Source organism: Podarcis vaucheri (assembly GCF_965113315.1).
Source record: "Podarcis vaucheri genome assembly, chromosome: 12".
NCBI classification, from domain to species: Eukaryota; Metazoa; Chordata; class Lepidosauria; order Squamata; family Lacertidae; genus Podarcis; species Podarcis vaucheri.
In genome coordinates, this window is record NC_138750.1 from 29567787 (window position 1) to 29583069 (window position 15283).

Sequence of the window (15283 nt, forward strand, 5' to 3'; positions counted from 1 at the left end):
TATACCCAACTGCAGTGAAGTCATGAATGTCCATAACAAAAAAGGATTAATTACAATAACCAATTTTCAAGACATCACCTGTTCCATATTCATAGCCCTTTAATCTAATCTGAAAACCTCTGTTTCTCTCCAAAATCCTCGTGTGGGTTTTGAGGCACAGAGATTGCAGGCTGTCAGCCACTGCTGAATATTCAGCTGTTGATAGCTACGTCCTCCTAATGTTGTGATTGCACATAATTATTATATATTCTGTTGCTTTTCCTTTTGGATCATTTGCACACAGTAATATGGGGAAGTTCTTTTATTTTCATATATTCTGTCCACATTTTCTTTCGATGCCTGTTTCCTAACAGCAAAGCAGTATGTCCACAGTAGGGCTGGGCAATATATCAATATATCGTCCAAAACCGTTTTGAAGTTCGCATTGTGATAATTGTTTCATAATGTTTGAGGTGGCAATATAGCGCAAATCACAGTATGTGGGCTAAGCAATATCTGGTTTTCAACATCGCGATAACTCACCAGCTAAACACTGCAATGTTATCAGCAGCTAAACCTCACAATATCACCAGCTAAATGGCAATGTTATCACCAGCTAAACATTGCAATCTACCACAATCTCTGAAATAAGGATGGAACTATACAGAGGTGAACAGGACAATGCCCTGGCAACTGCTACTACTTAGGGGTCTAAAACGGATAAATGGCAATATTATCAATCATTACAGACTCAGTTTCATCAGCAGACAAGCCAAAATGCATCCCAACAGGACTTTTGTTTTTGAGCTTGGCTACCAAATGGTGGTATTCAGGACAATTCAAAGTACGGCAATGAGTCATAGTGAATGCAAATAATCTGAGACTGCCTGCTAGGAGGCAGAAGCAGCAGTGGCAGAAACAGCTTGCCATGACCATGGTACATGTAGGCAGTAGTGGCGAAAACCTTCAAGGTCTCGCGGTGGCAGCACAATTAGTGGTGGCCTGCGAATTCTCGCAGCGGTGACGGGAGGTTGCAGCAGTAACCGTGGTGGCCTGCAAGGACTCAGAGCAGTGACAGGGAGCAGTGGCAGTGGACTGCGAGTCCTCGTGGCAGAGGCCTGCAGGGACTTGTGGCAGTGACAGGAGGTGACCATAGTAGCGGCATCCTGCAAGGCCTTGTGGTGGTAACGAGAGATGGCGGCAATAGTAGTGACAGCCTGCAAGGCCTTGTGGTGACAGAAGCAGTGGGGATTGTGAGGCCTCGCCATGGAGGCAATAAGTGATGGCGGCCTGCAAGTCCTCCAGGCGGTAGTGGGAGGCGGTGGCAGACGTTGTCACAGGCTGCCTCAGTGTGGCCTTGCAGGCCATCTCTGCTTCTGCCACCATCTCCTGCCGCCGCCACAAGGCTACTGCCACTGTTATGACAAGGCTTTACAGGCCGTTGCCGCTTTTGCCACTGCTGCAAGGCCTCGCAGGCCACCACTACCACCACCACCATGACAAGGCCTCGCAGGCTGCCGCCGCTTCTTCTGCTGCTGCCGCCCATTACTGTGGTGTGGCTTTTCAGATTGCTGATTACTATGCCGCTGCTGCCAGGCTGCTGCTGATTCTGCCTCCCCCCCCCCCAGCTATTGTTGATTCTGCCACCACCAGGCTGCTGTTGCTTCTGCTGCCTAGCAGGCTTGCTTGCAGTCTGGCAGTCCCAGATTAGTTGTACTCACTATGACTCATCACCATACTTTGAATTGTCCTGAATGCCACCGTTTGGTAGCCAAGTCCAAAACCAAAAGTCTCATTCGGACGCATTTTGGCTTGGCTGCTGCTGAAAGTGACCATAAGGTGATTGATAATATCATCATTTCTCAGTTTTAGACCATTAAGTAGTAGCAGTTGCCAGGACGTTGTGTTGTTCGCCTCTGCGTAGTTCTTTCCTTATTTCAGATATCATGATACTTTGATATATCATTATGTTTAGCTGGTGATACATTGCGATATTGAAATCCAGTTATTTCCCAGCCCTAGTCCACAGAGATGAAATGATTCAGAAACTTACACCTGTGTCTTTATGTGTGGTGTTCATGCAAGAAAAATCTACTAGGTGTGTGCAGTGGTATCATATTTTCAGGATTTAAGATCATCATAATTTTTTATATCCAAGTGAGGCTTATGCTTCCACATCTGCCCACTTTTCATAGCCTGAAATATGTATGTATTCATTCAATATTTGCCTCATATACTGGATAAGCAGAGTGTGCTGGGGGAGAGTATTTGTCTACAATAAAGAGTGTTCATAGAGGGGAAAATTCTTATGAAACAAGTAGCTAGTAAGGAGCATGACCTATATAAACCACATCAGGCTTATTCTTAGTAGTAGAAGTAACAGCATTAATACTACAAGTTGTTTTTAAAAAGTTTTACGAAGACTCAACCCACTGAGATTAAAAGGTATGACTAACTTAGGTCCATTAAATTCATTTGGTCTATTCAGAGTAGTTGGAGACAACCCTAAGAGTTGTGTGGTTTTGTTTTGTTTTTAAATATTCCCAGCACTCAAGCAAGTCTGCAGAATTGCTATTGGACCCTGAGAATTCCAAATTTGTGGTTCTTTTTCTGCATCATTGTTGAAAGATCTAAGGCCCACCTAACCCTATAAAAAGCAGTAATATATAGAATAGAATGCATTGCTCCTCCTCTTCCTGCATTCAGTTTTTTCCATCCTCTTGCAGCCACTCTGCACAGTCCACTTCATCTGAAATTCCCTATGTAAAAATTGCAATGTAAAAACAGTGAGCCTTGTACCTTTATACAGATGTATATAGTGTGAGCACTGTACTGTATATCGCTGTAGTATTCTGGAGAGTATTATGTCTGGAATCAGAGGCAGCTTGCCTCTGGAAATCAGTTGCTCAGAAACCAAGCACTTAAAGAGGACTATTGCTCTCATATCCTGCTTGTGAGCTGCCCAGAGGCAATTGCGTGGCCACTGTGGAAAGTGGGATGCAATGCTAGATGGGTTCTTCATCTGAGACAGCATTGCTCTTAACAGTGTGTGCTGTTGCCACTGAACTCTATAAGGAGAAAGAGAGAAGATAAGTGGAAGGACTCACTTTCGCCCATTTTGTTCAGTGTTGACCGTGCTGATCAGCAGCAGCTATTTCTTCATACAGCAGTTTCTCTCAGCCCTGCCTGGATTGGCCATGTGACCCTCTGCCCCAGTAGCAAATCAGTGGTCAGCTTAAATTCAGATCTCTTATTGTCTCTTATTAACTCTCGCTGAAGTATCCAAGCTGTTTCTATTCAGGGATGTTTCACCTTGCTAGCCAGTAGTCGAGTATTTAGAGTTGGCTTTCCCAGTGAGAAGTCCTAACTATGTCTACTGGCGAACAGTAATCTTTTTATACTCTGGACAAATGCCTTTGTTTCATATGTAGTAATTTAGTTTAGCATTCCTCTGGTCGTATTTCGTTAGCTCAGTATAAATGACAACTGTTACAAAACACATGTCAACCTGACCAGTGAAAATGAAGCAGTTTAATAAGCTATATTCAAAACTTGCATAGAATCTGCTTCCTAATTTTAAACAGCACTCAAAATAGGAGCAAGCCATATCTTGCAGGTCACAGGTGTGTAAGAATTCACCCCTTCCCATGATTCAACAATCCTTGGATGCTGGGGCCTTTTTCCTTAGCAGCTGGGAATGTTTCTGTACTTAGAGAATGCACATTTATTTGTCTTATCATATATAAAAATACTACAGAATACAAGAGCACCGAATGCACCAAATTGCAGAACAAAACCCTTACTTTTAGTGAGAGAGCACAACCCTGTTTCTGTGTTCATTGTGCACATTCATTCCAGTGTTTCCAGTGTAGCATAGGCTCAAAGGTTTCTAGTACAAAGATTTTCTTGTTTGTAATGTTTTCTGTGAAGTATAAAAGCGTATATTCATTGCCGTCCCACAGCATTTGAAGAATGGCAAAGTTAAAAAACAGCACTCCTTTGCAATATGTTTATTAACAAGTTGAGCCAAAGCTTCCGTCCTTAACTCTCTAGCATTCTCCCTCTTCCCTTTTCCATCAACTCACACTAATAAAGATGTAAGAGGTGGGGCACCCCAAGGATCTGTATTGGGGGATGGTGCTTTGAAACTTATCCATGAATCATCTGGCGTTAGAGTGAGCAGTGAAGTGGACAAGTTTGTGGATGACACCAAACTATGATGGTGGTAAAAGCAAACATGGATTTCAGAGAGCTTCAGAAGGATCTCTCCACACCAGGGAAATGAGCAATATAACTGTTTCCAAGCATCTGTTTCTGATGATAATGAGAACTAGAACTACATGTTATCAGCATACTGGTAACGCGATGCTCCAAATTGGCTGCTTACCCCATACAGCCATGGGCGGCCCATTGCAATGCCTCTCCCATCAACGCAAAGCCACACCATGTTTGCCCCTACCATTAGCTCCTCTTTCCTGGTTGCTGCAGTGCTTGCTGGGTTCCTGCCAAACCCAGATTTGTAATTTCTGGTCTTGTGCAGCGACCTGTGGGGCGGACCATGCAGGCGGAGGCACCGCTCTGCTTCAGATGGTTAAAAGGGGTCCGGCGCTGCTCTCAGCAGTGCAATCGGTCCCAGAGCATCACCCGCCCAGCCCACCCTCTCATCTCTCTCTTTCTTGCAGGCTAACCTTTTTCCTTTCCAGATAGGGTCTTAACGATGGTTGCTGTTTTTGTAGGGCCGGGAAGGAATTTTCCTTCCCCATAGCAATTGTCACAACTTTGACAGTTTAGGCCTTGGGACAGAATCCTTTAGCCTAACATCTGTAGAAAGGGTGAAGTGGTGACTTACCTGCTTCCTGCGGCGGCAGTAACAGGGTACTTCGTTAGAGGGGTCATGAGGGGAGTCTCTGTTCACAAGCACATGATGGATGGGCCATAGAGCCCCCCACAGCAATTTGGGGGAGGGATCAACTGCATAAACACGTGTTTTGCGTTGGTCCCATCTTCCCCCAAATGACCCTGTCATGCCTCAGACCCCCAGCAAGGGGCTGAAAGGGATACATGCCCAGTGCCTATGCCAAGGTCTACATCTGAATTCAATAAAGTTGTGGCCATTTTAATCCCAAATATGTTGTCATGTCTACTCATTTATCTGAGGCCTGGCTCCTGGGGGATGGGGAACTGTCAGGGTATGCAACTCCTTGTGACCTCCCCCAGTACCTTCATATAGATGTTAGAGCAAGTTGTGAGGAACCTTTTCTGGACTTGTCTGTTTTTAAATAAGCAATGACCAACAGAAAACATTTTTTTTTTTCAGATTGTTCTGTGGGTCTGGGAAACAAATCATGGCTACAGACAGTTCGTTCAAAGATTTTTTTAACAACCTAGTTGGCAGTGTGTGAAGTTGGCCAGTGTTTGCATATGTGATGTGAACACTTGACAGTCCACCAGGGTCTCAAAGCATAGATAGTTTTGGGGGGAATTATATAGCCTGGTCCCAAGCAATTTGGGATTTATAGATTAAAACTGGCAGATTGAATTCCTGGGGACAAATTGGAAGCAGTGCAGGTTTTTGAATTGTGGTGCAATATGATCCAGTCAGCTAGTTCCAATTGAATATCTAGCTACCATATTCTGAACTAATTGAAGTTTCTGAGTAGTTTTCAAAACCCCACTTACAATGTTTTGTAGTAATCTAAAAGTCTTGTAGATGCAGAAGCTGCTCTTCAGGAGAGACTTCAGTTAGTATATTTTATAATACACATTGTACACAACAGAAATTCTGAGGGAAGGCCATAGAATATTATTGATGCTTGTGTTCAAAAGCCTGTGAAATGAGCATGTGTATTGTGCATAAATAAAAGATCAGGGAACATTAAAACGTGAGGTGATAGTGGAGTGAAATGGCTATCTTTTAAGTAAAACACCACCAACAATATTTAGTAATGATTCATTTAAACCAGTCACACAAACAACAAATCTAAGTAAACATGGAACAGTTTGGTCACGCAACTGAGGTCACACCTCTTTAAGGATGAAAATGTAACTTGATCAGCATCAAATAAAAGAGCTCTTTCATGAAGGTGTAGCATTAATCTATTGCATGGAGCAGATGGCTGGAAGGAACAATGAAGGCTGCACAATGGGTCTTTGCACAGTAATACTGTGTTTTTGCTGTCTGAAATTGTAGCTTTGGCAGTTACTGTGAATAGCCCTAGGCTACTAAAATACAAATAATGTTTATCCTGGTTGCATTGTATCTGTGTATCATCTTTAAACAGAACAAGCAAATACTTTTATTATTGCTTTTATTGCAGTGTCACTATGAGGCTGTAACATCAGCTTGCAGTTTGAAGTTGTCATGGTTTTCTTGTGTGAAAGGAAATCACTCCTTTCATTTCCTTGGCTTTGTCATTAATAATAGTGGAAGATGTATTTTTAATTATGTATTAGCATGCACTGATATGGTATATTTGCATCTGTGTCCTATATTGTTTCATGTCCTTGATAATAATTACGCATGTAGTACTTTCATTGATGTTAATAAGTCTTAAAAGCAGTTTAAGTAAGAATAATTAGGACATAAAGAGAATAGAAACGTAAGTTAAATGCAGAAAATAGTTTAGTGTTTGGTTAGACCAGATCAGGACCACTGTTTTTTGTAAAACACGTATGGGGCAAACATAATGAGCAACTGGCCATTAAAGAGCAAGGAAAGGAAGCTTCAGCTGCCATTTAAGAGTGATAGCATTTTTTTTTAAAAAAAACAAACAAATAAATACAGGCAGCCCCACCCTATTTTCTACAGAGGTCATCCATTAGGGCAACCAAGGCCAACACAGTTACATTAAGCAGCTTCACTGTTGTATTCTGCGTTAGCTGTAACTTCTATGTCATCTTCAAAGACAGCCCCACATGGAACACATTGCAGTGACCAGTAGGTTACCAGAGCACAGACTACTGTGGCCAAGGTACCTCTTTTCAGGAACAGCTGTAGCTTGTGTGTCACTCAAAGTTGGCCAACAGAACTTTGGGGTCACTTGGGTCGCCAGATGGATTTGGAGTAATCCCAGAATACACACCTCCTGCTGTAAAGAGAGTGCCATTCCATCTCTGCCAGGTAATTTGCCCAAGTTCCAGACATGAGAACTGCCAACCTCAGAACTTCCATCTTGTTGGATTCAGTCTCAGTTTATTGTCCCTCATCTAATCTGTTACAGTGTCCAGACAGCAATTCAGCGCCCTCATAGACTGACTCATATGGCATATTGATGGCACCCAGCGCTAATGCATCTGACCTTGCCCAGTCATTTCATATAAGCCAGTGTTTGAGAACCATTTTCTGTTTGATGCCTGGCTTCTTGTGTGGAACCTTCCACTGGCCACATCCAAAGACAAAGACTAAAGACAAAAGTGGATGGAACAATGGATGTGATTCTTTTGTACTGTAGATGACATTCCCACCACAAAAAAACAGGTTTCTATGCTTCTAAATGCCCCGCTCTCCATTCTCCCTCAGCACTCAAGAAGGTAGAGGGCAAGGCCAGGTAGGATATGCAGCCTGTCGAGAGTCTCAAAGGTTGGACAGAGAGGTCTGGCTTGAGGTTCCACACCCCTGAAATAGATGTTACAGCATGGGGGACAATATGTGGCCCTGCAGTACCCCATTTATAGTTTTGCTCACCGTGCCTTACGTGAAAGGTGTTAATTCTTTGCTGATTTCTCTCCTTGATGAACAAAAGGAAACTGCACAGTAATACCACAATTCCATGCATGTCTGCTCAGAAGTAAACCCCGCTGAGTTCAATGGGAGTCGCTCCCAGGTTTGCAGCCTAATTCTCTTTCTATTTTATAAGCTCCAAGCTTCCAAAGGCTCCTTACTTATCACACTATTTTTGGCCTGTATGAATTGTTTATGTCTTCTGTTGGAAGTAAGGCAAGCCAATACTGGCACAGAAATGCAAGATTTCTTTCCAGCACATTACTAGCATCTTTATTTTTCTACCAAAAAAGGGATGTGGACGCCAGCCACCAGCCAAAATTAATTCGGAAGCTTAGATTGCAAGGCTTCCTGGCCAACGTGTCCCAATCTTAAGTCAATGAACTTGGAGAAGTATTCAATAGTAATCAGAGAAAAACATAATGAAGCAATCTCTGTCATTTACTGTCAATGGAATGTGCTCAATGCAACTAGGACAAAAAGAAAATGTTGCTTGTTTTGATGGGTGGTGGGAAGAGGGGGATGCCAGTATAGTGATGATTTGCTGTGTTTCAGTCTTGAAAGCAGAGATGGGCAGTGGTCTGCAAGGCTCTTTATATGACTGAGAACCCCACATTTCATTCTTAAGTTATCCTTTGAAAACGTGAGTGGGGGAAAAAGTAATTAATCTGCAGTGCAGTCTTACAGCTGTCTATTCAGAAGTGAGATCCGTGGACTAAATGTGGAGATCAGAGCCTAAAGATCAGAGCCTTTAAATCCAAATATAATGATTTGAATTCTACACCTGTATATTATAAGTTTAAATATAGTAATAATGGCCAATTAAGAGTATTATACAGTTAAGGATTAACTTTGTCTTATAAAGTGGATACATATTCTATGTTTATGCCTGGCCTTTTGTTGTTGTTGTTGTTGTTGAGTTGGGGGATACACATTTATATGTGTTTTATTTTGTTTTATTTTTTAATTTTATTTAGCTGTCAATTTTACTTTAACTAGCTGTATGCTTTATTTGTGCATCTAATTTCTTCAAACGGTGACTGTAACAATAGTTGTAGTAGTAAATAATAATAATAATAATAATAATAATAATCCCATTCAGCTGTGTTCATGTAAATCATGTGGCCCTCCAAATGTTGCTGGAACTCAACTCCCATCATCCCTGACCACTGGAACTGGTGGGAGTTGTCGTTCAGTAACATCTGAAGGGTACTGGGTTAGGTGCCCCGTCTAGATAATGGTAATAATACAGGTTATCCCAACTATGAGATAGCTATGGAAATGGGTACAGACCAAACTTCCCTGGAAGAAGTTATTTTTCTACATATGATTGGAAATCATCCAAGCTTTGATTTCTGAGCATAAATAGGAACAAAAGGATGAGCTGGAGCACAGTGAGTCACTACTTGCCTGTCAAATGAAATAGTTACCATGTCTTGAATTATTAGCAGCGAAATATAAAATGCAGACTTTTATTCTCCCCCTCCCCAGGCAATTGGGGCCTGGATAGCTTCTAGTGATTATTCCTAGTCCATAAATAAAAAGACATAAATGATGGTGCAAATATATTGGAACAGCAGTATATTTTTTCCATCTAGTATGGATGCATGCCACTTAAAATAAAGGGATGTTTAATCAAACTCTTTTTTCATGTTCAGGTAACTTCAAGTTAGCAACCATGTTTAACAGTAGCAGTAATTGGTACATAACTCTGGCAAAAGATATTAACTCTCTTTTCAGGCTTCAAAGTAAGGTCAAGCATATTGAATGCTGACTTCTTAAATATTCCCCAAAATGGGAATATTAATTTACCGAGTGTAGGATAAATTAACTAATTTGGATACCCTAATGCCTAAAATAAATAGATGACTTGCTCATTTGGTGCAGAGAGACTTCTATGCATCCATTGTTGGAGGATACAGCTGTGCGGCAATTACTTTAATGCATTATCAGCACGTTACATGTTGGGAGGAAAAGGTCCATGAACACAGAAAACCAATGTAATTTTCATTTTCTCTCTCTCTCATATTGTGTCCTTATGTTGGTGTAACATTTTTCATGTTATAGCCTAGTTTTCGCTTTATGGCTTTCTTCAAATAGAAAAGCTATACCCACATAAACTGCAAAGATGTGCATGTCCACAGTAGGGCATATGAATTATTTTTAGTCAAAACAAAAACTGAGTATAACTATATGATTCCACAGATGCTCAGTGCAGAAATACAAAAGACCCACCCTCTTGGAAGGGAATTTCACTATCCCTCTTTAACTGCGGTGTTAAGCATTAATGCAAAGCAGAATTCCCACTTAGGTAGGATTTGAAACCAAGGTGAAGTGCTAAAATTTGTTTCAGTTCTTGGTTAAATGATACCCTGGTTTGGCTTAATGTTCATGCTAATGTAATTGCTAATCACAGATGGGAAAGGGGAAGTTCACTTCTGAGAGAAACATGAATCAGGAGGAAGTAGACATCCTTTAGCCCATTTACAATCTCTTAACTGTGGTCAAGAGCATGGGGGCACTGAATGTTTGGTCATGCAATTGTAACTGGTATTAAAAGCATGTTTCCGGCAAAAGAGGTCCAGCTGCTGTTTCAGTTCACTACAGTAATAACAGGCTGCTAAAGTACATATATTCCAATGCTTCAGTGTCTTTGTTGCTGGTCCTTTTTTAAAAATAACAACACCGCCTCCTTATTAAAACCTGATGGGCAATGCATTTGCACTACTGAAAGATTTGGAACATTGCACAGATTTTTCAGAAGTCATGTCTAGAGAACCCCCAGCCTGGCAATTTTCTGCCCTGAGGCATGACTGTTAATTTATCTCATTTTATGAATTTTAGTTTAAGGAAGTGATAAACAACCTTGTTAATATAGCAAAAATACATCTTCTTAACTGAAGCAGGACTGTCTTTTCAGTCTTTTCAGATGTACAGTGGTACCTCAGGTTACATACACTTCAGGTTACATACGCTTCAGGTTACATACGCTTCAGGTTACAGACTCCGCTAACCCAGAAATAGTGCTTCAGGTTAAGAACTTTGCTTCAGGATGAGAACAGAAATCATGCTCCAGTGGCACGGCGGCAGCAGGAGGCCCCATTAGCTAAAGTGGTGCTTCAGGTTAAGAACAGTTTCAGGTTAAGTACAGACCTCCAGAACGAATTAAGTTCTTAACCCGAGGTACCACTGTATTCTGTATGTACCGTATTTTTCGTCCCATAGGACGCACCTAGTTTTTTTGGGGGAAATAAAGGAAATTTCCCCCCCTTTATTTCCCCCCCAAAAGCAGGTCAGGGAAACAGAACCAGGTCGAGGAACAGCGGGATGGCGGCACTGCGCCTCCCTGCTGTCCCCCGAGCTTGTGGGGCTGGCCGATGTCTGCCCCACGCGAGGGGTGCTCTGCATCAGGGCGCCCCCCCCCCTGCGGGGCAGCAGGCTGCTATCCGCAGCGTGGGGAGCCTTGCGGAGAACTCCTGCAAGGCTCCCCACGCTGCGGATGTCTGCCCGGCGCGGGGGCGCTCTGCTTAAGGGCGCCCCGCCCGCCAGGCGGCAGGCTGCTATCCGCAGCCTAGACATCCCTGCCGGACCTCCCGTAGGGCTGCCTAGGCTGCGGATGTGTTCCTGAAGCCTGGAGAGCGAGAGGGGTCGGTGCGCACCGACCCCTCTCGCTCTCCAAGCTTCAGCAAAAGCCTGCATTCACCCCATAGGATGCACCCAGATTTCCCCTTCATTTTTGGAGGGGAAAAAGTGCGTCCTATAGGGCGAAAAATACGGTATTTCACAAGGCATCTTTTCTCTTACTTAAAAGGAAAAGTTTTTTTTTTAAATAAAGACATATCTTTTATCAAAAACTCTTATCCATGAGTACCTGAAACTTACAGACTTTAAAACAGAGATTTGTAAGTTGTTTTAGGCCTCTTGGTTCTCGCTTAGGTATGGGGAACCTTTGGCCCTCCAGTTATTGCTGAACTACAGCTGTCATGCTTGTTGCAGCTGATGGGAGTTATAGTTCAGCATCTGTTCTAGCTCCTCCATCCTAAATAGTCATTTAAAGACTTGCAGCATTTCCCAAAATGCCATTATTTCAGGCCAACATTCAGTTTTATATCACACTTATAACTCATGTTTTTTGAATACTTGTGATTCAGCATGTTAGTATTACAAGTTAATACCCCACCCCCACCCCAGGTTATGGCTTTGTGTAGATCTATTTAAAATTATATGTCTGTGTTCCCTACATCTTGAAATGTTAAAACCCAGTGTGGAATTGATTTGGGTTCAGAGTGCTGCAGAGTTTTCAAAGGAAGCTGATTAGCATGAGCTATTGTTATGCAGAATATAATGATGATATTATAAAACTCTCGTCTGTCACCGACCCAGGTGGTCTTACGATATGGTTGCACAGAAATGGCTGTGTAATGGTGGAAGTTGCAATTTGTAATTAAAATTGTTTTAACAAAAACAGAAGCAAGTAAAAGAACAAAAGGACCTGAACAGAGCTGGGAAATATCTAGGAACAGGAATGAAATTACTTAAAGCAGGCATCCCCAAACTTGGGTCTCCAGCTGTTGTTGGACTACAATTCCCATCAGCCCTAGCTAATAGGACCAGTGGCCAGGGATGATGGGAATTGTAGTACAAAACCAGCTGAAGACCCAAGTTTGGGAAACCCTAGCTAAAAGTACAGTATCAGTAATAAACCTTGGAGTATTGATGCTTTATTTATGGAATGCCAGCAACTGTTCCAAGACCTGTCATCTTAGTTCTTAATACTAGTCTGTTGACCGTGAAAGTATAGTTGGCATAATGGGATTTGAGTTTAGATACCAGATTACCTGGTCCTTATTTTTTCCAATTCCTAATATTCCCTTATCTGTGCCTCCGTTGATAACAATGCATCATTTCGCCAGTGTGTGTGGGTTTTTTGCAGTCCAAAATCTCACCATCTCCCCCCGTCTTCCCGCTGCTTGAATTGATTCCTGGCGCAGAGTCTCTTAGGAGCCCTGGGGCAGCAGACCAAGTGCCCTTCTAGTCCAGAGTCCTGTTCCCACAGTGACTAGCAGGTTCCATTTAGCTACCAGAGGCACCAGATTAAATGGCTTTACAATGCCATAAGACAGTGGATATTAGCCATTGCCACATCTTGTAACAGCTTCAGAAGTCAAAGAAATATGTCCTTTTCTGTCATAAATCTCCTGAAAGTCAGCTTCATTTGGTGACTGGGAGTTATTTTATTGAAGAGAGAAGAGGGAGGAATCTTCCACCCAGTGTACATTGAATAGTGTTAAAAACCTCTGTAATGTTTCCCCTCAGATATATTTTATTATAGTTAAATTCCCTTAAATGCATTAGCGTAGGGAAGATGTTAGATCGTTGTGGTTGACCTATTCTGCACCTTTTTTCAGCCCTACAATCTTTCTTCTCAGAGATGAGACGACCAGAACAGCATGCTGTATTCTGACAGGAAAGAGGGCCAAGGAGCAGGGAAACGAGCTCATGACATCATAGCCACTATAGACATGTGGGATTAGTGTTCCTTTCCACCTTGTTTTCTCAGATGGGTTTCTCTTCTCTTCTCTTCAAAAGGTGGTAGGCGGGCAAAGGCAAGTAGATTGATGGGTTTGACACAGAAAGCAGATTAGACTAGTCTGCACAGCCTATCAATGCTGCCATCAGCACCCAGCATCTGTAGGCGGCTGACAAGAACCCATCAGGGTTTGCTGTAGATTTCCCCCTTTAAAATTTCAGACCTTGGTGCTCCGACTGGGTCTAGCTGCCATTTTAATTTCCCATAAGGCCCATATTGGGAGAATGGTGGGGAAGGGTGGCTAAATTTAGCTACCTAGCACAAGTTTGAGTACAGCCAGTGCTCCTCATGGCCAGGTAAACCCATTGTCAGAGGGCACTTTTCCCAGGAGTTGGCCCTGCCAGCTACTCTTAGCATTGAATAGAAAATGTGGTTATGTTTTGCTCCAATGTTAATGTTTCACCTTTCAATTAGAAGAGGACGAGCTAGTGCCAGAAGCAAAGAGAGCAGCAAGGCTTGCGCCTGAACACCCCAGTGGTACACACCCCGATGGTGGTGGAAATTCAGGGGTGCCATGGCTGTGTTGTGCTCCTTCAGTATGCACTGAAGGAAGTTTAGTAAAGGCCCCGGTTTCAGGGAGAGCGAGAGCGAGAGAGACGCTTGTGATAAATTATATGCAGTCTACAGTGCCAAATAGGGTCACAGGAGATGTGAGCATAAAATGACAGTCTTCAAACTTCTGCATACTAAGCCCCGCTTTTATGTGTAGTCTGTCATCTGGTCACTGTTTTGCCATGCTATTCCCCTCCTACATTAAACTTTAATTCTGTCACAATCCATCATACGGGATAAAAGCTGCAAGTGAGATGTATATTCGCTCCTCTTGCAGAGAAACTTGCTTGAAACCCGCCAATGATAAAATAAATCTCAGCGCAGTTTCCCAGGACACTCCCAGGACACAAAATAACATCTTGTTTTTCATCTCGCACCACACATGTGTGCACGCACACAGACAACATTTATAAAATAAAAATGGATTACTACTTACTTATTTATAGGTCATCCTAAAATGTATTTGTGGCAGGTTCAAGGCAGTCAAAAACAAATTTGTCATACATCATACAATTAACATGAAATTAATTGCTGCAAGATGAGTACTAGCTTAGATGGCTTTACTGAAGAGTTTAACAAATTAATGGAATATTATTTTTTTATCATTCATGTATTAAAATTACCTATATCTTTCCCTCCCACCCAAAGTAGCCAGGACAGCATGATAGGACTATCAGTGGCTATTAGCCCTGGTCATTTCTTTCTTTTATAAGAAGTTTTGTTAATTTTCAATGTATAAACACAATTACATAGAGTTTCCCTCCCATCCCAACTTACCTCCCCCCTTTCCCCCAGGACAGATCAGTCTATTAAGTTTTGCCAAATCCAGTTTGTGATTCCAGTGGATGCCATTTTTCAGGATTATCAATTGAATATTTTATAAGAGCATGCCACATTTTAATAAGGTCAGTGGAATTATCAATGGAATGTTTTATAAAAGGATGTCAAATTTTAATAAAGTCATCTGTCTCTTGTATTGTTCAATCCAATGAGATATAAGCAGAGGTTCCATTCCTTTCTGTGCTACTAGCATGCATGCTGCCACCAGAAGAAAAGTGGTTAATTATTTGTAACAGACGTCCAGTTGCTCTTCTCTGAAAATGGTTAATAGCCCCAAACTTGGGGTACATTCTACATGTTGACCCTGTAATATGGCTTATGTCCATAAATACACTCTGCTAGAAGGGCTGTACATGGTCACATGCCCACCACATGTGGAATGTTGTATCTATCCTGTTGCAGCCTCTCCAGCACTGGAATGGGAGTGTTTTGCTGATATAGCTATATCCTAATGGTGTCAGATGCCATCGCTGTAGTAATTTAAATGTGTTCTCTCTTATGCGAGTTGACACTGATTTAAAAGGTTTTTTAGCCCACAAATTATTCCAGTGCACCTCCTCAGTTTATATATCTAGGTTAGATTCCCATTGCCATTTTATAGA

The 15283-nt window shown here is 42.2% G+C and overlaps 1 protein-coding gene and 1 long non-coding RNA gene across 4 annotated transcripts in view; both read left to right on the forward strand.

Annotated features, from left to right (window-relative positions):
• Window positions 1–15283, forward strand: part of RAPGEF5 (Rap guanine nucleotide exchange factor 5) — a 139837-nt gene that overhangs the window by 86360 nt on the left and 38194 nt on the right. The gene's annotated exons all lie outside the window — the stretch shown is intronic.
• LOC309515835 lies at window positions 1440–13413 on the forward strand. Its single transcript, XR_014212692.1, has 3 exons — window positions 1440–1818; window positions 9587–9699; window positions 13108–13413. It is a non-coding gene; the product is annotated as an uncharacterized lncRNA (long non-coding RNA).